This window comes from Talpa occidentalis, unplaced genomic scaffold, assembly GCF_014898055.3.
Source record: "Talpa occidentalis isolate TD23 unplaced genomic scaffold, MPIMG_talOcc4v2.1 talOcc4.2, whole genome shotgun sequence".
Lineage (NCBI taxonomy): Eukaryota > Metazoa > Chordata > Mammalia > Eulipotyphla > Talpidae > Talpa > Talpa occidentalis.
The window spans coordinates 128,052,614-128,078,307 of record NW_023602073.1 but is presented as its reverse complement, the minus strand read 5'-3'; the positions used below and the strand labels follow the sequence as shown (position 1 = coordinate 128,078,307).

Below are 25,694 nucleotides of genomic sequence, written 5' to 3'. Positions count from 1 at the left end.
TGAGGCCTGCAAAGACATTAACCTCCCCACCTCCATATCCTATATTCTAGTCTCTATCATATTGTTTCATTTTATCTTTTCAGTAAAATCATTTATTTTTTCTGTGTAGTGTTTCTTGTCTGTGCTCACTAACCCTGAGACAGAATATGAACTCATTGAGAAGGTTATTTTTCTCTCACAACTATATTGACAATGCCTGATACCTAGTAGGTAGAAATAATTATTTCAATACGGATTAACATGCTTCTCAAACATGGCAAGTAGTTTTGTCATACACATACAGAAAAGGGTAGAAAAACTTGGACTAAATACAAGCATTAAGATACAGTTCTTTATTCTTTTGTTTTGGTGTAGTAGAAAAAGCAGTAGACTCAGAATATGTATAACTTCATTCACTCATTCACTTGTGAAACATACATTGAGCACAGTCATATGCAGACATTCCTCTCTTTCATTTACTAATTGTATCACGTTAGGCAAGTTAAATTTGCTTGAACATTTTTCCTTTGTCCATGAAGTCTAAGTGAAATATTTTATGTGTAGGTGCTTTGAAAATTGTGAGGTCCTCTACAGTAATAAGATATTAATATGATAATGTCATTATCACTAGGGATGATCATATTCAGATAAATGAGGGTCAAAAAATAAGTATATTCATTGATGTGTTTTCAGATCTTCTACCAGGTCACATATGTAATCAAGCAAGTGGAGGCTAGAGATAAATTCCTATGCCATGCTTGCATAGGGTTTGAAAGAATAAATCATATAATGTGTGATGAATAACAATGCACTTACCTATTCATTTTTTATTCAATTATTTTTACAAACATTTATCATACCAAAACTACACGCATTGTGCTAGATACCACATGTGAACTGAGTTCTTTAGGGAAGACAATTTAGGGATAAATCTGTGTTATTCCAGATTAAAAGTCTCTATTAAGCAGATGATTACAATTATTTTAACATGAACAAAGTCTGAATTAGTCTTGTTTCTACTTTTGATACAATGTATTGGCATCAAGTAATGATAATTTTAAGTAACATTTTTAGAGCACTCAATCTGTCCAGTAAAGAGCAATTACTGCATTATCAATGCAACACTTGCAACAAATCTAAGGGAGAAATATTCTTATTATATAGACTGGTGACAATATTTCTGAGAACACACTCAACAACTACTTTGTCCTATCTCAACTTTCTATGAATGCCAACAATTTCCATGTTATATAAACATCAGTAGCTCAGTCATGTGATGTGTTAGTGGTAATTACTCTTCTGATTGAGCCCAGGCCCTAACTTGTGTGTATAAATCACTAAACAACACAGGAACAAGAATCCTGTAGGCACAAGCAACTTTCCATGTTGTTTTTCTCATTTACCACACTTTGGCAGCATGGAAAAATAGATCCATTATACTTAGAAAATACAGTAATACCTCCCCAAAGCTGGGAAATGTTTCAAAGCACGTCAAGCCAAAGCCTGCGGCAAACACTTTGACAACACACGACTGCAGTTGTCCTGACTCGTCTGCCTCTGGTGTGCTCACCAAGCATGATGTGGAGCATGATGCAACATATTTTGGGATTCCAAGTGGCATGGGTCTTCCTCATCACTTATTCCACAAGTGCAGATGCAACTGTCCTTTAAAAAATAGCAAAGAGTCCTAGTTCAAATGAGAGAACCACTCCAAGAGGGAAATTATTCCTAACTCAATGTGAAAACATCAAAGATGATGTTTTTTTATTTATGACAGTAGGGTTTTATTGAAATCTATGACTGAGGTTAGGACAGATGACAGTCACATAGAAGTCTGACTTTGCTACAACCAGGACATATTAAGAGGAATGCTGCCCACCAAGTATCTCATTGTACGCCTGCTCCAGGGGTTGGTTGTGCAAACTGGAGGACCAGGTCTGTACTTGTTACAAGCCCACTACAAAGTGAAGTGGGTTCAGAATTTACCTAATTATACTTAGTTTAACAATCTCCTGAGATCTGCTCATGTAATTGGTAAGAAACCCAAAAGTAATCCATGTAGAAATGCTGGATGAGATGGTTTGGCATTCCTACTCTTATGATCAGATCTTCCTTATTTTCTACACAGAGTTCCTTGCCTCATATATTCCATGCATTGCATTTAGTATATATGTACATTCAATCCATGTTCTCCACACAGCCAGAACAACGCATCCAGGTAGGTTTAGATTTGGAAGGGGAACATGACTGTCACTGTCTTATTCTGCTTTCTCAACATGCTTTCAGCATGTACTGAAATGCTTCCCTTGTTGTAGAAATGTCCAAAGAACTGTAAATCACAGATTCTTCACTGTTGTCCCATACTGTTATACATAAGGCATCTGTGACCTTGGTTATGTCTCTTTAGTTCCTCAGTTAATGAATGAGAGTTTTGAAGTTTCCTTCTAAATCTAAATGTCTCTGTTTTCTTTGAAATTGATGTTACTTTACTTCCACAGATACTTCCTTGCCTTTAGCTATTTGCTCACAACTTTTATCTCTTGAACTCAATCCAAACACTGCAATAAGTCTTCTTTCAAATCAACCATTCTCTTGTATGAAGACTTTATTCTTCAGCAAAGACATATCATATATTTTCCAAGTTATTGAATCTTTGGAAACAAAGGAGGTTTGGGGGATATCAATTACTTGTAGAGTTTTTATTGAAGGGAGGAGAATGACTGTTGTAGCTATTTGAGGCAGACTTTGCTTAGAGAAGCAGAAATTCAATTTCCCTGTGCCTCCTGGGGATCCTATGAGAATGAGGGAACCTATGAAAATGGAAACCTTAAGCAGAGATCAGCAAACCCTGTATGAGATTCTATCCCAACATTTTTCCTGATATTAATATTTTACACTATTTTTTGATACATTTCATATGATAATTTCATATTATTATTTTATGGTCTCAGTGATGATTCTTTATTCCAACTGACCAAGTTATGTTATAAAAATTCATTATTAATCAGTAACTCAAAACTAAAAATTCACATATACAAAGGATGATAAGGCACACTGAAGACCAACCTACAGTTCTGGAAGACAAAGTAGAGTGTCACACTATTAGATAGAGTGAAACAAATATTTAGTTACCTAAATGGTTCTTTAAAAGCATTTGTTTCAGGGCCTCCCCTGGTGGCCACAGGTGGTTGAGCGCCCTGCTGTGAAGCTGTCCGCAGCCTCTGCAGCGCTGGTTTGATCCTGGCTGGCCAGACACCTCTCCTGCCTCGCCCGCTGCTCCCCTCAGCAGTGTATTTCAGTCCATCTGCCTGTTCTGCTCCTCACTCTCTCTGGTGAATCCTCTCACCCTCCCGCGTGTCTGACCTGTATCCCTGTTCTTGTGTGTATGAATAAATAAATCTTAAAAAAAAGAAAAATGTTTGTTTCATTAGAAAAAGAGACACATGGCAGACTGGGCATGCAGGGGAGCACGTTCCCGCATCGCCATTTTGCAGCAGGGACCTTTCTTTGCTGGAGACTGTGTGAACCCAGCAGAAGGCTCATCGAGGAGACAGAGGTAAGCTGGGAGGCTTGCCCATGCCGGGCGCCTTCTAGCCTGCAGTTCCAGCCCAGAGGGGAGCAGCACCCACCACTGGGCAGACCGGGCGTGCAGGGGAGCGTGTTCCCACATCGCCATTTTGCAGCAGGGACCTTTCTTTGCTGGAGACTTGTGAACCCAGCAGAAGTTCCCCAGAGGAGCCAGTGGTGAGCTGGGAAGGTCGCCCAAGATGCCGGCCAGTACCAGCAACACAGTGTCACAAGGAATACGGCAAATTAGAAAACAGGCAGTAGGGAGTAGAAAAACCACATGCAACCCAGCAACTCCTCAGCAAAAAAGCACACCGCAAAAAGAAAACCATCTACCAGATTGCAATAACAGTAACTTGGAAGAACTTCTGAGCCTTCCAGATAGAGAATTTAAAATTGCTGTGATTAAAAAACTGACAGAAGTCATAAAGGAAAACAATGATAAGGGGAAAATAATGACCAGAAGAATGAAATTGAGTCCCTAAAGAGGGAAGTAAAAGAAATGCAGGAGATCAAAGAATTAATGGAGACACTAATGAACTCTGGGAAAAGCAATGAAAGCAGAATAGATGAAATGGAAGAACGAATAAGTACTCTTGAAGACACAGAAATAAAAAGAACTAAAACAGAAAAGGAAGGAGAAGTACGAAGGAAAAAGACCGAAGAAAGACTTCGGGTACTATCTGACTCCATGAGGAAAGGAAATATAAGAGTTATAGGAATCCCAGAAGGAGAGGAGAGAGATGTAGGAACAGAGAAAATATTCATGGATGTAATTGAAGAGAACTTCCCAAACGCGAAGAAGGAGCTGAAAATTGATATACAAGAAGCAAGAAGAACACCAAACTTTCATGACGAAAGGAAAAATACAGCAAGACACATAATAGTAAAGCTCCCAAGAATCCAAGACAAGGAAAAAATAATGAAACTAACAAGAGGGAAGAAACAGATAACATTCAAAGGGAAACCAATCAGACTGACATCAGACTTCTCTGAAGAAACACTATGGGCAAGGAGAGAGTGGAGGGACATAGTCAACAGACTCCAAGAAAACAGATGCCAACCAAGAATACTCTATCCCACAAAGCTCTCCTTCCTCTTTGAAGAAAGAATAAGGACCTTCCCAGACAAAGAGAAACTCTGGAATTTTATTACGACTAAACCCCCACTCCAAAAAATACTACAAGGAGTCCTAAAGCCAGAACCTCAGAGGGACGAATAACAACAAAAGAAGGCCAAAGAAAGTTATTAAAAGAATAAATAAATAAAATCAAAGGAAAGACAAACACAATGGCAAATACAGATGCTAACATATCAATACTAACTCTAAATGTAAATGGACTAAACTCTTCAATAAAAAGACACAGAGTTGCAGGCTGGATTAAGAAACAAAACCCAACCTTTTGCTGTCTCCAGGAAACACATTTAGCTGCAAAAGATAAAAATAGACTCAAAGTTAAAGGATGGAAAACAATTCTACAAGCAAATGGACCAAAAAAGAAGGCAGGAACAGCTATACTCATATCAGATAAAACAGATTTCAAACTTAAAAAGATAAAAAGAGACCCCAGTGGTCATTACATTATGATCAAGGGGACAATACTTCAAGAAGAAATAACACTCATTAACATATATTCACCAAACGAAGGAGCACCAAAATATATCAGACAACTATTGGCATCTCTGAAAACAGACATCAGAGAAAACACATACGTAGTGGGGGACTTCAACACACCACTATCAACAATGGATAGATCAACAAGACAAAAAATAAGTAAAGACACTAAAGCTCTAAATAAGGATCTAGAGTGCTTGGGCTTAACAGACATATATAGAACACTAAACCCAAAAAAATCTGAGTATACATTTTTCTCAAGTGCACACGGATCGTTCTCTAGGATCGATCATATACTGGGGCACAAGACAAACATCAACAGATACACCAAGATTGAAATCATACCAACCATCTTTTCTGACCATGAAGGCATCAAACTATAAATAAACCATAAAAAGAAGGCAAGGTACTCTCCTACCTCGTGGAGATTGAAACCCACACTACTGGAAGTCCACTGGACTAACGAGGAGATAAAAGAAGAAATTAAAAAATTCTTTGAATTGAATGACAAGGAGGACACCAATTTCCTAAATGTATGGGATGCAGCAAAAGCAGTAATAAGAGGAAAATATATAGCAATAGATGCTCACATCAAGAAACAAGAAAGAACTCAAAGAAACAACCTAATCTCGAAGCTCAAAGATCTAGAAAAAGAACAACAAAAAAAACCCAAAACCAGTAGAAGAAAAGAAATAATAAAAACCAAAGCAGAAATAAATGAAATTGAAACTAAAAAAACAATCCAAAAGATCAATGAAACCAAGAGCTGGTTCTTTGAAAAAATAAATAAAATAGATAAACCCCTAGCCAGGCTCACAAGGGCAAAAAGGGAGAAAGCACAATTAAATAGGATAATCAATGAAAGAGTAGAAATCACAACGGACACAGCAGAAATCAAAAGAATAATTAATAACTACTATGAACAGTTATATGGAAACAAGTTCAACAATCTAGAGGAGATGGACAAATTCCTACAACTCTACAATCACCCAAAGCTAGATAAAGAAGAAATAGAACACCTAAACAGACCAATTACAATTAGCGAAATTGAAATGGTAATCAAAAACCTCCCCAAAAACAAAAGCCCAGGACATGATGGATTTACAAATGAATTCTACCAAACATTCAGAGACGAATTGGTGCCTATCCTTCACAAACTCTTCCAAAAAATTGAGAAGGAAGGTATAATACCTAACACGTTCTATGAAGCCAACATTACACTAATACCAAAACCGAACAAGGACAACACAAAAAAAGAAAACTATAGGCCAATCTCCCTAATGAACACTGATGCAAAAATCCTCAATAAAATTTTAGTATCAGAATCCAACAGTGTATCCATAAGGTAATTCACCATGACCAAGTAGGATTCATTCCAGGGACACAAGGATGGTTCAACATCCGAAAATCAATCAACGTTATCCAACACATCAACAAAAAGAAATATAAAAACCATATGATAATATCAATAGATGCCGAGAAAGCTTTCGACAAAGTGCAACACCCATTCATGATAAAAGCCCTTGAAATTCTTGGGATACAAGGAACATACCGCAACATCATAAAGGCCATATACGACAAGCCAACAGCCAGTATCATTCTCAATGGTGAAAGCTGAAAGCATTTCCATTAAGATCTGGAACAAGACAAGGATGTCCACTCTCACCACTGCTTTTCAATATAATACTGGAAGTCCTAGCCAGAGCAATAAGACAAGAGAAAGACATACAAGGAATCCAAACAGGAAAAGAAGAAGTCAAACTATCACTATTTGCAGATGATATGATAATATACATAGAGAACCCCAAAAACTCCATAGAAAAACTAATTGAACTCATCAATCAGTTCAGCAAAGTGGCAGGATACAAAATCAACATGCAAAAGTCAGAAGCTTTCCTATACACTAACAATATATCTGAAGAAGAAGAAATGAAAAAAACCATCCCCTTTATTATCGAAACAAAAAAAATCAAATACTTGGGAATAAATCTAATCCTTTACAAAGAAAACTATAAAACACTGTTAAAAGAAATAGAAGAAGATACAAAGAAATGGAAAGACATCCCCTGCTCATGGATTGGAAGAATAAACATTATTAAAATGGCCATCCTACCAAAAGCAATATACCGATTCAATGCTATTCCAATAAAAATTTCAATGTTATTCTTCAAAGAAATAGAACAATTATTGATGAAATTCATATGGAATCACCAAAAACCCCGAATAGCCAAAGCTCTCCTGAAAAAAAAAGAAGGGAATGGAGGCATCACACTCCCAGATTTCAGGCTATACTACAAAGCCATAATCATCAAAACTGCATGGTATTGGAACAAGAACAGACACACAGACCAATGGAATCGAATAGAAAATCCAGAAATAAACCCACAGGTTTATGGTCAACTAATATTTGACAAAGGAGCAAAGAATATGCATTGGAGCAAAGAAAGTCTGTTCAATAAATGGTGCTGGGAAAACTGGGCCGCTACATGCAAAAGAATGAAGCTTGACTACTACCTCACACCATACACAAAAACCAACTCAAAATGGATTAAAGAACTAGACATAAAACCTGAAACCATAAAATACATAGAAGGAAATATAGGCGAAACACTACGTGATTTGCACATCAAAGACATCTTTACAGACACATCACCCAAAGCAGTGATAGTGAAGGCAAAGATAAACAGCTAGGACTACATCAAATTAAAGAGCTTCTGCACAGCAAAAGAGACAATAACAAAAACAAAGAGAAACCCCACCAACTGGGAGAACATTTTTGCACACAACTCTAATGATAAAGTATTGATCACAAAAATCTGCAAAGAGCTGATGAGACTCAACAACAACAAAGAAAATAATCCAGTCAGAAAATGGGCAGAAGAGCTAAAAAGAAACTTCTCTGAAGAGGAAATGCAAATGGCCAACAGGCATATGAAAAAATGTTCAACATCACTTGTAATCAGGGAAATGCAATTCAAAACTACCATGAGATACCATCTTACACCAGTGAGAATGGCACATATTAAAAAAAACTAGCAACAACAAATGTTGGCGAGGGTGTGGAGAAAAAGGAACTCTCCTGCACTGTTGGTGGGAGTGCAAACTGGTCCAACCACTATGGAGAGCTGTGTGGAGATTTCTGGACCTACTAAACATAGAGCTTCCATATGATCCAGCAATTCCACTCCTAGGTATTTACCCAAAGGACACAGAAACATCAATTCCAAAGAGCACCTGCACCCCTATGTTTATAGCAGCACTATTTACAATAGCTAAGCTTTGGAAACAGCCCAAATGCCCCAAAATAGATGACTGGATCAAGAAGATGTGGTACATATATACCATGGAATATTACTCAGCATTCAAAAAAGATAAACACATGCAATTTGCAGCAACATGGATGGCGCTGGAAGGGATCATGCTCAGCGAAATAAGCCAGAAAGAAAAAGAAAAATACTGGATGGTCTCACTCATAGCAGGAATCTAGAAAACTTAAATAAGGGACCAGGAAAATGAATAACTATAAGAAAGTGAAAATCAAAATCAACAAAAATCTATGAACCAGAGACGCTTTTGGGGGGGTGGGTGGAGGGAGGGGAGGGATTGGGGTCAAAATGGGGGGGTTGAAATTGTATGGGGAATATAAAATAAAATTTATTATAAAAAAATTTAAAAAATGACTTTCTGAATGTTAGGGTTTTTAACTCAGGCAATGTGATACTCAATAAAGGTACAGAAATTAGATCTCCAATTCTGAAGAAAAAAAAAATGAGAGACATGGTTTAGTCATAAAAGCTGTCAGTACTTCAATGATAAAGAATTTTCAAACTTCTGAAAAAAAAAAAAAAGAAAAGAAAAAGAGACACATGAAGTCTTTGGGAATATTTGTGGGTAAAAGAATCAAAAACCTCTTTCAAAAGGATTTTAGACTTTGCCACCAGGTGGCATGAAGAGTCCAATCTAGCTTGGTTGTCTCCTAAGCAAGGAGAGGCTGACGGAAGGTGAGAAGTGGAAGGGACCGCATCAGAGGAGGCCAAGCCAATGCAAGAGCAGAAGTGGAAAGTCTGTGCATCAAGAAACTTGGTATAAACCTGTAGTTTTCTTCAGACATTGAGTTGTCCCTCCTCTTGTGACAGCATCTCCCACATCTCCTACTTAGCTACATGAATCCTCCTTTGCTTTCCAAAACCTCCAAAGAGATGATTTTTGCACTTAACAATAACCACACAATACTACAACCCACCTCATGAAGCTTTTCTTCCTCAGCCCTAACAGAGTTAAAAGCCCGTGAATATTTGCACGGTCTAAACTTCTCAAGGACTCGGATGGCTAAACCACCGCACATGCCAGCTATCACTGAGAAGTGAGCACATTGAATTCACTTGCTGCCTTTCTTAACTAGAGAATTGTAAGTGTCTGAAAAAAGTAGTTTTATTGAAAAGATATTCCACAAGCTTCAGCTTGAAGAAGTTGGAAGAGCATCCATGTAAGTATTTCCACATTTTCCATCTGAGCTGTCAGCGCGTGCTGCCGGAGCTGGCCAACAGGGGAGGGAATCAATCTGGAAAATCCCCTGCAGGGGATTAATTTTCCTTTTCCCAGAGAAAGGTCTGGGCATGAGAAGAACATCCTGCTGTTGTTACTGAGAATCACATTCTTCGGGATAGTTGGTTTTTCTTTCTCTGCTGATAGGTAGAGCAGAGATTTAGCAACCCCAAAAAGCACTTAGAAAACTTAATTTTCCTGGTAAACATGACTCACTCTCAGGGCAAATTTTCCTCTGTAAAGTTATCATTAATGAGGGATGCTCCTCAAGCAGTAATTTTAAATATACCTTTTGAGAAGAAGACCTGCTTAACAGAGATGTAGCTACATTCAGTTGGAAGATAGTTATTCATTGGTGACTAGTTATTCATCTTCAGTGCTGATGCATTGGGTTGTCATGGTCAATACTGTAGTTCTTGTTCCACAGGGCTTTCTTCTCTGACAACCCTGGGAGGTACAACATGACAAGCATGCAAAGAACAGTAGAAAAAAAGATTCTCTGTCATTTCAAAGAGAAGGACCATTGCATGTGGAAAGGGGCTTTGCATGAAATGGAATTGCTGATGGCCGATGGATACTGGCACCTCTAGTGACTCAATTTAATGCTGAGGATCCACAACTCCAGGTCTGCAGTGGTGATAAAAATCAAAGTAAATATTCACTGAGTGCTTAATATTGCTAGACTTGAGCTCTATATTTAACCTGTGTAATGGCCCCATGAGTCAGGTACCTGACTATTTTATAGGTAATACCTATTTAATAGGTAATACTTCTATTTTATAGGTAATACATAATATAGGTAATATGGCCCAGAAAGGTCAAGCAACTTACCTAAAGCCACACAGTTGCAAAGTGGGTGAGAATGGATTTGCAAGCAGTCAGTTACCACTACAGTGGACCAGTTCTTTCAATGCTGCAGAGGAACATAATCACATAGGCATAAAATAAGTGAGCACATTACTTCAGCACCTATAATAGGAACTCATCTACTTGGCAACCTTATGTATTTGGAGTATTATTACACACAAGGAATAAAAAATAAAGAATAAAGGAAACTCCACACCAATTCAAGGCACCAAGGCACAGATACAGTATTCTTGGGCAACCATATTTGGTCTTCACTTTAACTGTGCTTACTGTCACTGACATACATTTCATATATCAGTTATTGCTTCACACAACTTATTGTTACTGTAGGTGTAAATGGTTTCCAAATTCAAAGCATTGCAGATTTGCAGTCATTGGCATTTATATCCATGGTAGTACTAAGTAGCAGTAGTATTAAGCAGCAGTAATACTAAGTAGCAGTAGTACTAAGTAGCGGGGGCAGCAGCAGCAGAAGTAGTAGTAGTAGTTGTAGTAGTGAGTACACAAGAAGTGATGGGAAAACACTAAAGGAAAAAAAAAATACCACATTGAAAGTGTTTGTTTAGGGTCATTGAATGCAAATTTAATCAACTTTGCAACAGTGCTCACTAGGTAATGTTCCTACCAATGCTACTAAGTGATAAAGATGTCAAATAATATTTGACTATTGTTTAACAAGAAAATATAAAATGCTATTTGGATGAACTTCTGTTCAAATTAATTACTTTTGAAACAGACAAATGACATTAATTAAGGGCATCAACAAAATATTAGACTCCCAAGTCATCTATCCAGAGAAACACTGGCTGGTGGGCCAGGTGGTTGAGCATGGCTGTGTTTTCTGCCTTTGTCCTGAGCACCGTGACTTTGTCGGTTGAGTTGATGCCACTGGGCATGCAGTGCCAAGGCACAGGGTGAGGCTGCCAGAAGGAAGGAACTCTTCAGGGGGAGGAGACCTTATGGAGAAGGGAGGGCCAATGGGAATTGGTGTTTCTGTCTGCAGAACTTCAAAGTATCCTATTTTTACCATCATAGATAGAAAAAATGATTCTCATATGAACAAACAAAGATGGATGATTTTTTTTCTAATTAAGGGCTTACGGTCTAGGTCTGTCTTGCCAAAACCTGATGAAGTTTTCACTAAAATGTTATTTTAATAATGGGTTAGAGTTTTTCCTTCATAGCTTTGAAAAAACCTGTCAGTGTAGAACAAACAGTTTTAATCTACTGTTGCATAGGAAACTAAGATATGACAAACATCCCTTCAGCATTTTGCTTTATATCACATACTGACCCTGAACTCCCAGGGTTTGGGAAAATGAGTATTTCTTTACAAATTACATCTATTGCATCAAAATATTAGTCAAAAATCTGTTTTGTTTTCCTCTGCCTTTTTTCCTTCATAACTCTCCAGCTTAAAAAAAGCACAGCAGTAAATGATGTCACCCTTGGGACTTACATTATAAAATTGGAACTAGAAGGAAATGTCTTATTAATATGTTTTTTATATGACAGACAGAAGGTGTTGCTGGTCAATGGAATATTCATTATTTAATATTATATTAATGTTAAAATGCTTAGGATGTCTTTTATTTCTGGAGAAGAAAAAATGTCAGCAGACACTAAGCACCTACTATGGATCCTACAGGAAATCTCCCCCATACCATGCATGACAATATACTATTGAGGAAAAGAGAACAGCTGTAGCTTCTCAAAGAACTCAGACTCTAATTGGGAGCAGGCATCTGTAAGTCTGCCTAAAACACAATATGTGCAAACAGTTACACATACACAAGTGCCAGGAAGGAGGAGAGCAGGTGCTCGAAGGGGAAGGCAGGATGTGGGCAGGTGGGGAGAGAAAGAGGCATTGGTACAAGAGAGTGTTATGGAAGGAGAGATCTCCAGTTCTGGAATCAGCCAACAGACCTGGATTGCAAACCAAGCTCAAATGCTTAATAGTTAGTGAACATTGGCCAATGTATTTCTCTTCTTTGTGCCTTTTCTGGAAAGTGAGAATAATAAAGGACTCTTCCTTCCACCTTGGATTGTTTTGAGAATTAAATACAAACATGTGGAAAATGTCAGCTCACGGCAGCACACCATTTCCCTTAATAAATGTTAGTTAAAAAAACAAAACAAAGAAAAAACACAAGGGGCTACTCTTATAGATGAAAAGGCACTTGAGTTTTAGCAGAGGTTGGACTAGGATGGAAATATTTCTGATAGAAGAAAGTGATATAGAAAATCACATGGGTGGAATTGTTCAGGGAAAACTCAAGGGTGTGTAACAACTGAAGGATAGGATGCATGAGGCAAAGGGTAGTAGAGGAGGGGTGAGTTAATACTACAAGTGAAAGTAAATATTGACACATTGCCATCCCTGTTCACAATAAGGGGGAATGCCAGGTAAAACACTTAAATGTGCCTGATTATATGCCTGAGTACCTAGCAGTGTCTGGACATTAAAAAGATGCTTATATTAGATACCAATTAACTTTATTGAAATATGGCAGTTATATCTCTCAGGCTGCATCTTATCAGAACTATCACCACTCTCAATTAAATCCTCTATACACGGGATAGAGTCTACACACAGCTCTCTCCTGTCCCATTGGCTACTCTGTCTCTGCTGCCATCCACTAGTTGTCTGGCTTTCCTACTTTATTTCCCCTCTATAAACTGAAATATCATTTCTTTCAACATCACCTGCAGTCTTTTATAATGCCCAGCCAACTTGTAGAAGATGTAATTTAATAAAACAAAAGATTAGAGGATCCTGAGGCCAATGAAGTATATGAAGTTGCTTGGTAAATTTTTGTTGTCTAGATGACCCAGCCTGTGGTATTCTATTATTCATTTTCCAAGCATATCATTCCAACCTCTGCTTCTGCCTCTCTCCTTACTCTATGACTTTCACCCTTTTGCCTCCCTTTTAAAAGGATGCTTGTGATTACATTGGGTCTACCAGCATAATCTTTCATATCAAATTCCTTAACATTCATGTACAGATAGTCCTTTTTTGCCTTAAAAGGTAATATATTCACCAGTCCTGGGAATTGTGACATGGTCATCTCTGGAGGGCATTATGCCATCAACCACAGTGTCTTTGATGAAACACTTCTGGTTAGGATTATGTAGGCCAATACTACATTGATAGAAACCATGAGGAAGCTTCAGCTTCCCAGAGTCAAAACTTTCAATGAGCAGCAACTATGTGCCAAGCTATCTATGATATGTTGGGAATGTTAAACAATAGCAAAAACAATAACAATGAACACCACAGCTGCCAATATGTGAGGTACTTTTATGTGTCAAATAGTTGAGATGAACCATCTCTGAATTTCACAAGAATCTTAGAAGATTTTGTCTTCATTTTATAGTTGCAGAAATTAAGGTTTAAAGTGGTTTAAACAGCAAGGGTTGGAATTTGAACATTGGTTGGTTTTCTTACTCCAAAATATGCATTTCAAACTGAAATACACTGCATAGCCCCTTAACCTTTCCCTCATGATATTTGAGGGCTTTCCTCACATTGATGTCAATAAAAAACTACCTTTATTCATTCATTCAGCAACTCACTGTGTTGAGAGAGGTAGGTTCAACAGGTCTGACTCCCTGTCTTAGGAGAGTTATAATCTAGTCTGCACTGGATGTGAATTTAATCATACCAGTATATTTCACTTGTCTATTTCCTTCTATTTAATTTACTAGAAGACTATATTATAAATATTTTTAAATTTTTTTGGGAATATTTGATCTTTTGTTCTAAAGGAAAAAACAAGTTTCCTAATTGTTAGTGGGTCAGACTCTGAGTATACCATGGAATGAAATCTATTGCTTAAATAATATTTGAGGTCAGGGAGTGGTTTCCTTAGAAGAAGAGTCAGGAGCAAATTCAGGAAGCGCATGATGTCCTGAGTGAACTTCATCCCTGATGACTTTGCAGACTTCCCTCTCCACTTCATCTCCATGCAAGAGATCTCAGGAACTAAGGATTACAATTCACATCTTGCCATGAACCTGACTTCCTGAATAGGGGACCACTGGAAGTTTGGGGGCAGAGTCCAGCAGCCATACTTGGCTTATAACTGAACACATGTTCTTGATATCTTGCTTTCCTGGCTTTGACTTGCACCCTGGTATTGATTGCTTGGATAATACATGTGAAGAAGAGACACAGAGAGACACTTGGAAGAAATACTTGCAAGAGATTCATGAGTGAAAGACACATGGGGAGTCTGCTCCTGGTTCTCGGCATAGACATGGTAGCTATTATCTTGACTGAATGTTGGATTATGCGGTATGTTTTGAACGTTGAGTCTCTTCTTCTGTTCTCTGGGAGCTCTCTGTGAACTACCTAACTCCTTTCTTGTGGATATTTGACAAAGGGTGCCTTAGACTTGTGATAAGCTTCTGGATTTTAGTAGCCCTGCTGCAGGCAAAGTCTGTTGGACCACTCATTTTCACATGATGGGATGGGTAATTTGGGGGTTTTACTAGGAATAGCCTTGCTTCTCTCTAAATGAATACCAATTCTCTTAAAAATTAATCATAATAAAAGTATAATTCTTTTGCCTCTGGGCACATGAACAGTCAAATCTTTTTTAGAACACGCACCTTAGAGTTTGGGGTCTATGAGTACCCCTAAGTCATACACTAACAAATATGAGAAGAGTGAGGTGAGGGGAAATTTCCTTTTGAAATAAAAAGAGCTGTTCCTGACAGATGAGATTGGGATTGCTCGGCAAGATGTGTCTGTGCTAAAACATTAGAAACCTATCAAAAGGATGTCTGACCCAATGGATAGTCTAAGATATGTAAAGCTATCTGTAAAGAAAATAAATTGATATTAATTAAGGATCTGGTATGTGCTCAGAATAATCCTAGGCATTCTGATACCTACTTAAGCACATAATTCTGTACCCTTTCTTTCATATTTGAAGGAAGAAAATTAGTTGTGGTAATGCACCAAACTACAGTTATACTTCAACTGGAATTTTACTTCTTGCTTATGCTTAAAAGTTGAGCCTAAATCATATATGAAGTGTTATAAACCACTGTTATTTCAATAAAAGTTAATATAATTAAAAGTCCTTAATTATAAAAATTGAGAAACAAATGATTTTGTCCTTAAATGAAATCCTTAATTATAAAAATTGAGAAACAAATGATTTCCCAATTAACCAAGTTCATTTGAAAGTTACCTGTTCCTCACAGGTTAATCTGTGCCATTGAAAAGTATATAGGTTTCATAGAAAAAAAACCCAAACATGTTAAAAAAGGATTGACTGTTAAAGTGGATATTTGAGTCTTAGTAGCTGTTATGAGTTGTTACGTATCCCCTAAATTTACATGCTGAAGTTCTTATTTCTAGTACTTTAGAATGTGACCTAATTTGGAGCTAGGGTCTTTACAGAGATAAGATAAAATGAGGTAACTGGGGTCGGTCCAATCCAATATGACTAGTGTTTCACAAGTAGAGGAAATCTAGAGAGAGAGACACAGGGAGAACTTTATGTGCATGTCAAGGTACAGATTATGGTAATGTGTCTATCCAAGAAGAAACATCCAAGATTTTCAACAAACCCAGAAGAGAGGGTGGGGCGGAGGGGTACAGATTCTTCCTCATAGCCCTGAGAAGGAACAAACCCAGCTGACACCTTGATCTTGGACTGCCAGCCCTAGAACGTTGAGACTATAAATTTCTATTGTTTAAGCCATTCAGTTTGTGGTACTTTGTTGCAGCAAATTTTGAAACTAATTCAATAATTTAACTCTTTAGGGAAGAAACATTTGATTAAAAATTCCCGATAAGTCTCTTTAAACTTGCTCCAAATCATCCTAATGGGTATCGTATCTAAAAACCTCTCTTCCTTTCCATTCCAATTTTGTTATTACCATCCCACATTTCAGTAAAACTCTAGACCTTTGATTTTCAAATGTTTATCAACAGAGGTATACAAAGCCACTGATTGTTCTCTGCATAACACCAAAATCACTTTATAATGCTGTAATGGTTTTAGTGAATAAGCCTTGGGGCTTAGGCAAACTATAGCAACTGCAAAACATTAACACATGTAAATAGATTGTATCTTTAAAAAGGCTAATAGCAAAAACAAATGCTAATTGAGCTATTAAAATTCAGAGCAACTAAAATTTATACTTAATCTGTAGGTTAATATAGTGATGTCACCATTTTATTTACAAAGCAACTTATTGTTTCATCAAAGTACCTAAAGTCATAATCACTTTGAGAAGGAAAATATGGATTATACTGATTCTTTTTTTTTTTTTTTGGTACAAAGGTATGGAGGGATTATGTTCATAAAAGACTAAACTATTAATGGCACATAAATAATATTATTAAGCATTGCGTATAAAAACTGCTCAAGCCATTGTATTTAAATTCTGAAGATAACATTTGAAATAGTACCCAAGATATATGGTATGGGGAACAAAAGACCTTTTAAAATGCAAAAGACATTCCCTAGTTTTAAGAAACTTATGGTTTATTGGAAGAGAAGTAAATTGTTACCGCAGACTTACAACTCTGCTTGTACAAATGGTTTCCTCTAGTTTCACTGCTTCTCCTAAAAGACTAGAAAGACAGGTATCCTATCAATATATCCACGTTGGTTATTAGTTCAAACTTGGCAGCAGCTCTGAATTTCTTCCAGAAAGGATTATGTTGGTCAAGGAGATTCATCACTAAAATACTGAGAACTCTAAACTCTACGAAAGTAGGGGTTAACTGTTGTCCTTTATGGTTTGATATTTCTGCCTAGTGATACTGAAGATTCATTTGTGTCACTTTCTTGGATGCAAGCATAAAACTGAATCCTCTCTTCCTCTTCCTACTGTAGTTCCTCCACCAGGTTTTTCATCCCATAGAAATGGACATCACACCACTTTCTTCTTTGACGTAGGTGTTCCCTGATGTAAGACAATTCTTCATGGGGTGTCTTGTACTTCTCAAAATTTGGCAAACAAGGCACCCAATGTCCATCACTGCAGATTGTCTTCAGAAGGATTGTGGTAAAGTGTCTTGGGAGATAGAGATAGTATTTCCTTATGGAGCAAAGAGCAAATTTGCTTATAGTCTTGGAAGACAGAGACAATGTTTTCTTCCAGAGAAAAGGACAGGTATGCTTAATGCTCATCACAGAAATTTTGAGGTTCTTTTCCCATAATGCAGCCTACTCTGTGTGCAACCTAGTTCCCATAATTTGATCTTTGTTTGTGCCACCCTGTGGACTCAGAGGCTTAGGAAATGGCACAAAAACACAGATGCTCTGCTTCTGGTATTGCCATGTATAATATAGCCTCCTTTCCTCCAACTCAGGAGATTCATGAACATCCACGAAACTCTGGAGGGTAAATGTTAGCTTGCAAGTAGGATATTACCTCCTACATTTTATAATTCTTGACCCATTCTTTCCCCAAATAGGCTACAAAACTTTACAACATATTTGCCCTTCAGAGTTCTACTTTTTCTTTGAAACCTAACAATGTAATATATATATGTATATACATATAAGTAAATGTATTTAATAATAATTAAAAGAAAACAAAACAGGGAAATTGCTGAACTACTTTGCTGAACTACTTTGCTTCTCCAAGTATAGTCTTATCCTTCTTAATCAGTCCTTAATGTTACATGGAGAATGATCTTTTTAAAATAAAAACTGTAGATAATTCTCCTAATAAAATCTTGCATTGGCTTCCCCAGGAAAGTGATGATGTGAGAATACTTGCAAATTCCTTTGAGTGGCATTTAAGTTTTTATGAAAGTCTTCTCTATGTAATTCTTCCACATCAACTCCTGGTATCCCCCAAATTCATACTATATTACAATCTTAGCAAACAGTGGCTATTCACATTTCTAATACTTTTCATATTCAGGCCTTTGCACTTGCTGAAACATTCAAACATACTTCCTATGCCCCCAAGCTCTTCAAGGCCTGCTAAGTCTTATTCATCCGTAAGGAATCAATGAATTTTCTACAGAGAAATTTATCTTCTACAGAGAAATTTGTCCTCAGACAGATCTCCAAAATTATATTTATAGCATTGTACTATAATTGTTGGCTCAATTATGTATATATTCTGCTAAGGAAGAAAACTGTCTTTCTATGTCCTCTGTATCACACAATTCCCAGAAAAATGTAGGTGCTCCTTAATCCTTTCCTAGATACATGATTGAGTATATAATTGATAAGTGAAGCAGAATGGAGACTTGTTCTGGAAAGAGACATGTACCCAGCCTTTTAATATATAGGTTCTTGATGAATTTGTCTTTGTTACACACAGAATGTAGACCAACCGTCACTACTTGTTGTTTATGATAATTACCAACACATCGTCTATAAAAAGTTATAAAACATCATCATCAATGAATTGGCCATTCAATAATTTCTTGGCCTCTGTTGACACAGCTGGCTTTGGTCTATGTTATTAACTTTATGCCAGTGAGTTTGAAAACTGTCAAAACAGTGATTGCAACAACTTGACATGAATGAATCCAAGTTTAATAGTAAAAACAGGATCTTTCTGAGCTGCATTGCAGGAAACCTGAGTACTGCATCTGGGAAATATATGATTGAAACACTGAAATTCTGCTCCTGTTTCACCCCAGAGAAATGCCACCCATCAAAAAAGAAGGAGCACTCTGTGACTGCTTCTGGTGAACTTAAACATATCCCTGCTCCATCCACACATCTGTTTCCTCACCAAAGTTAACTGTATATTTCCAATAAAGGCAAATCAAAGAAGTAAGAGGATGCCTTATTTGGGATGGGACTGCCTAGTAAGGAAAGGCAAGAACAAGAAACTCGAGCAAGTTATGATTCTAAATTCCAGGGGAACAATCCATGCCCATCCATCACCTCTGGCCTGTGCATATTTTCATAGCCTCTGAATTTCAGTTCCCTGGAGCCCTAGGAACAATGTCAAATGGGAAGCTGTGACTAGAGGAAGGACTCTCAAAGGTGAAATGCCTTAAGCTCACTGTTTTAACCTAGGAGGCTCCTTCACTCACTTCCAAATGTCAGACCATCTCGGGTATCAGCCCACAGGCACGCATTGCAAGGTATCCTTCCAAGCAGGGAGGCAGGAGGAGCCTGTGATTCGTCAGTGTCTCTCACTAAAGTGCAAAGTAAAGGATCTGGCAGTCAGCACTCAAAGGAGGGCTATCCAGCCACGATTCCTACCTTGAACCAAGAGCCTGTTCTCTGGAACAGGGGTGGATGTGGGGACAGATACTTTCTCCATGAGACTGCTTTTGAAGTCATCCCTTAGTAAACAGGCCTCTTTTCCAAGCTGTGCACACATACTGGGTTACCACCCACCATTCTACCTGTGCCACCCAGAAGAAACCCCCAGGGAGAATGATTTTCCCTCACACTGAGGATGAAGAGGAACAGAGGGGAATGGCCATGACCTCCTTCGCTGGGCACAGAAGGTGCTGGCTTGCTGCTGCTGCAGCGAGCTGGTCTGGAAGAGTCTGTACCGAATTTGAACTGGCATATTTATAAAGTCTTTCTTTTAAATGAAATATTTATGACAGGAAATCAGGTTAGACATTCCTGAAGCTAGCAGGAGCTTATGAACACACTGTCCTATCCTCCCTGGGCATGTAAATGCGGTTAAATTTTTGAAGGAAGACCCAAATACCTCATTCCTTTACATTTAACCTGAGCCATCAGAGGAATGCAAACATTGACCTGGAGCCAGACTTCTGGTAAAGGATCACCATATGTGGGCCACACCAGGAAATTCCTCCTTTTGCCACCAGAATTTATACAGCAGAGTGAGCTATGAATAGAAAGTTTGTGCGTGGTTATGAATATGGATAAAATACATCACTCACAGCCAGGGAATGGCAAGCAAAATTGAAAACACATATTTTGGATCACATAATATTTTCAAAAATATATTTAAAAGAAAATAAACACAGATTGTGTGTTCATTTACTGCTTGAAGTACCTTTGGGGAAAAGAGACATCAACAACTTATCTTTCCAAACCATTTGCTTTTCTTTGTGCTTTTGAGCACAGAACTGGACCCTCTGGGATGGAATAGGGGTCTCGTAGAGGGCATGGTAAGTAGTTTTACTGGCAGGCGCCATGACCCCTTCCTGTGGAAGACAAGGAGTTGAGTCTTTGAGTATGTCCAGAAAGGACTATGTGGCTTGGGGAGATGGGTTCAGCTCATTCCTTTTAATATTTGTTTGCTCCTCCTTCTGTCTCAGGATTCTGCTGGCTTCTGCATTTTATGCTTTCATCTTTTGCCTTGCTTGTTTGTTCAGCAGCATCGAGGCTGTATCTATGTTGTTAAGCATGCAGATGAAAACTGACATTTTTCAAGTTCATGTCACACAGAGAGGTCTGGTATCTAATGACATTAAGAAAGAGGTAAATGTGCCCACCCCTTTTTTTAATCCACCCATTTTGATGCCAATATAGCAAGCGTCTCCTCCTCCTAAGGGTACCCAGTCTTATGAAGACATCTTTCAGTACCCAAGGATCACTCATTCACATACCATCCACACATACCCTCTTTGGATTGTATAACTTGATTGTCCCCTTCTCTCTTTTATTTTCCATCCATCCAACTTTACCTGCTCTCTTTTTTGTCACCTTGAGACCCTGATCCTGTGATGTGTTGTGGGACAGTTAAATCATCTGATAATTTCATGGGTTATTTTTGTGGTCAATTCCAGGTGACATGTTTCTATTTAATATGGAGACTCACAATTTTTAAAATTTCATTGCCAACTCATGACATCACCCCAAGCAACTTCCTCACTCAGAACTTTTAGCTACAACAATATGAACTCCAAAGGACACTGCCTCAGCTCCGAAGGCTGGGTATAGGTTGTTTTTGATAATATTCATATCTAACTTCTCTCCGTAGGGCCTATTTCAGGAAGACCTAATCCCCTTATGTATTTTCCCTGGAGAATACAGAAGTACCTTTCCTTTCCTAACTAACATTTCTGTTTTCTCTTTTTTTACCCTAAATCTCCAGTTCTAGCTAAGGTACTTAAGATGGCATCTAAAGCCATTAGGTGACTTACTCTGTTCTGCTGGGTCTCTCCCAGGTACACAGGAGGTAGGTTTATTATTAATAAGCTTCTATATGCCTTTTTCTCTTATCAAAAAAATGGCAATTGCAATACAGGTAATAGTGTAATTGTAGCATAGAAATAACTGATATGCCATTATGTTTATCTTCTGTCTACCCAGGTAGAAAGTAAGATTCATGTGAACAGAGGCTTCTGTTTCTCTTATATCCCAAATGCTCTTATATCCAAAAGAACAGTGTCTTTTTTCTTTTTAAAATTATTTAGCAGCTTTATTGAGGTATAAATAATATTGAAATAACTGCATATATTTAATGTATACAATTTGTTAAGTTTGAATCTATGCAAATATCCAGGATACCATCATTACAATCAAGGTGATACACATGCCTACCACATCCTAAAGGTTCCTTGTGGTCCTTTGCATGTATGTGTATGTGTATGTGTGAGCATGTGTGTGCGCGTGTGCACTTGTAGTACAAACACTTAAAATGAGACCAATTGTCTTAATAAATTTTGAAGTGCACAATTCCATACTGTCAATAACAGGCACTATGCCATATTGCACATCTCTAGAACTTATTCATCTAACACAATAGAAACTTTATAACTACTGAACTACTTCCTATTTCCCCCACCCCCTGTCCCTGCTGTCTTTAACATAGTAGACACATAATAAATATTTGTTGAATGAATAAATGCTTAAATTTTTTTAAAAAAGCCTTGAAGAGGAAGTAATTTCCTCTTCCTATTCCAACCTTTAGTGTTTGGTCTACTGCAGACAAAGCGCTTTTCTCTATGCTGTGCCAGACCTACTTTCTCTTGACATTAGTCTGTGACTGCTGTTACCCCAGACTGTAATGAATGATTGACCTACTTGGTGCAACATATTTTTTTTGATAATGTGGTATTTTTGGAAGGTACCTACCTGATAATATTTCTTATCCCTGACATTGATGTGGTAACTAAAAAAATACCCCCCAAATATATGCTTTTGTTGCTAGGTAATTTGCCAATGTTTGAATAGGTTGCAAAGGAGGATGTTTTGATAGTATTTAGGAGTAGACAGCAAAATAAACTGTCCATTTTCCTTTCTTCAATTTGCTATTTTATAAATAAATTATATGTGTGTATACACACACATGCCTATATATAGATATGCAAACACATGCACAATTGTATATAAATAGATAATTAGAAAAAAAACTGTAGCGTGGACCCCAGTTTAAGAGGTTAACATTTCCATAAAACTCTTAGGAAAATTAATTAAGGGAGAAATAGCTTCCAAATTGCTTCAAGGTTACATGGAAAGTTATTTCTATATGAGAAATGACTGAAATACTGAATTCAGGTCAATTTTCTATGAGTTTTGTTTTTAAAGGAAAGGACAACCTGTCAGCTAGTGAATTATAAGATTTTCATTCTCTTTTACTGTTGTTTTTACCTGAGGAAATATTTCTGTGAACCATTCAAATTTCCAAAACTTAATAGATTTCACTTATTTTGCAGTAATTCCAGAAAAGAAATAAAAAGTGGATAATTGTAGGATTACTAAGTCTTATTATCATTGTTTCTCTCCTGTGTTTGGAAGAGCATTGACACGAAAAGAAGTGGCAATGTTTGTGACTGGGAAAAGAACATAAACTATTTAACTTGTTTGTAAAAATTGATGCACAGACTTTAGGCATCTCTTGCAAATATGAAAATCCTATATAGCATGGATTTTTTTTCATCTTTGTGGCTATAAATATCTACAGTCATGTGGCATCAAAAGGGTCAATATTTAATCAACTATGATTGATTAAAAATTCTTAATCAAAGTTCCACTTACTCTATGTAAATAAGAAATAGCTTTTCAGAAATGAAAGAAGCCAAAATATACAGTATGATATGTACATCATACAAAAAATGTGATGTATGTGACTCTACCATTGGACCCCTATAATTTCCCAAACTGAAATTTTTTTGAAATGGAAGAAATGGCTGCCAAGCAGATTACCCATAATCACTTAGCTTGATTTATTAATACATTCTTAGTATTATTTTTCTTTATTCTCTGTACTTTCTTTTGAGCTAATTTCTGCATTGTAAAACAGATCAGAACATGAAACAATATCACTAAGAAAGTGTAAGTAGAAAGTCGAAGTATAGGGCCTCCCTTGTGGTACAGTGGGTTGAGTGCAGCACTGTGAAGCTGCACATAGCCTCTACAGTGCTGGTTTGACCACTGCCAGCCTGCAGAGATACCCACATGACGTGACAGACCTCTCCTGCCTCACCCACTGCTCCCCTCAGCAGTGTCTTCGGTCCGTCTGCCTATTCTGCTTCCCACTCTATCTCTGGTGTATTCTTTCACCATCCCGCGCCTCTGACCTGTGCCCCAGTTCTTATATAAATAAATAAATCTTAAAAAAAAAAGAAAGTTGAAGTATAAACAGGAAGTTGCCAAGGAATAAATCTTTTTGTAAGTTTTCAAAACAACACCAAAATAGTCTTATTTTTTGGATTTAAATACAAAAATCCAAGGCTTCCTGTATAATCAATAGGCTATGACTTAATATTGGCAGGAACAATGGAAATCTTGTTTCCCACAGAATATCAAGGACCTAGCACAGTGGCCAGCAAGCAAGGGTCATACAATAAATATTTGTTGACAGAATAGAACCTCAGGACTTTGTTTTGACAAAAAAAAAAAAAATCAGTTTGGGGATATGTCTTTAGCTAGGGGGATGTCTGGTACAAGTACTGCTAACTAGAAGTGCCCTTCAAGGAAATGGTCAAAAACACATACATAATCCAGAGAAGTTTTAGTGGGATCTTCTATGTCCAATGCCAGTGGTTTGAACTAACCTAGAGTGTGAAAAGCTATTTCTAGTTTTTTAAATGTGCAAAACATATTTTTTCTGGTAAGTTTCCAAGACAGAACCGAAGAATCGGCCTCATTTCAGGGGTTGTTTTCATGGCTTTATTCTCAAGGATTAAACAAAGAGGTGCCAGTAAGGCCAATGATAACAATAACAAAAGCCAGATAATAAAGGAAGGGTTTATGTCAAGCAGTCCAAAATGGAATGGTTTTGAGTCACCAACCACTAATTTATAGTTGGTATGGGCCTACTTTCTTTCTAAAATTAAAAATTTGTTATGTAATAAAATCAGGTGCAGGATAGAAAGTGAAAGTTAGAGCTGCTGGGATAATCAGGGCAGGAGGATAGCATGTTATGACATATTATAATGGTTAAACTTTGAACTTACACCAATGGTGATTCCTTGGGCTGGATATGATATGATTTTAGGGTTTTGAGAAGGGATATAAGGGAGAACACTCACAAGATTCCACACCTCCCCACCCACCCCAGTTCAAAAATAGAACATTCCTTATTACCTTAGAAGACCTCTGAGGGTTCTTTCTTCCTGAACCAGAAGTAATTATGGCCCATATTGATGTTTGCTGTTACTTACATGTGGAGGGATGTGTGAAGACCCCAATCAATGTAGTATATGGAGTTGATGCTATGTGACTACAGAGATTGTTAGGTCATAAAAAGGAAGGCTTTTTGGCTTTTTTCTTTTGGGGTGCTTTGCTAGAAACTTTATTTCCATTCATGAAAAGCCAGGCCACTGTGGGAGATCATGTGTAAATGTTTTGGTTGACAATATCCACTGAGTTCCTGGTGAATACCAAAAATGTGAGTGAAAGGGGTTCCAAATAATTCTACTTATACCCTTCACTCTTCCTACTAAGTCTCCTAACATGGTACAATGAACACAAGCTGTCCCTGCTTTCCCTGTACAAACTAATGACTCACAGAAGCTGTGAGACATAATAAATGATTATTATTTTAATTCATGTGTTTTGGGCTAGTTTGTCATGCAGCAATAGATAAATTAAGCACCCATTCACTGTAACCCCTTAGATTTGGTCCCTAGGTCATATAGATCCTGAGAGGGTGCACGTAGAGTTTTAGATCTGGTCAACTCATTTGCAAGATAAATTAGAGACTTCTTCTGAACCGTGGAACCTTTGTTCACTTATGCAAA

At 37.5% G+C, this 25,694-nt stretch overlaps 1 long non-coding RNA gene across 1 annotated transcript; it reads right to left on the bottom strand.

The window, feature by feature from the left end:
- Positions 1-1,509: 1,509 nt before the first annotated feature.
- On the bottom strand, positions 1,510-25,129 carry LOC129146238 (uncharacterized). The gene is made up of 3 exons (XR_008552773.1): positions 25,039-25,129; positions 10,538-10,619; positions 1,510-1,644 (listed from the first exon to the last, which is right to left on the bottom strand). It is a non-coding gene; the product is annotated as an uncharacterized LOC129146238 (long non-coding RNA).
- Positions 25,130-25,694: the final 565 nt, after the last annotated feature.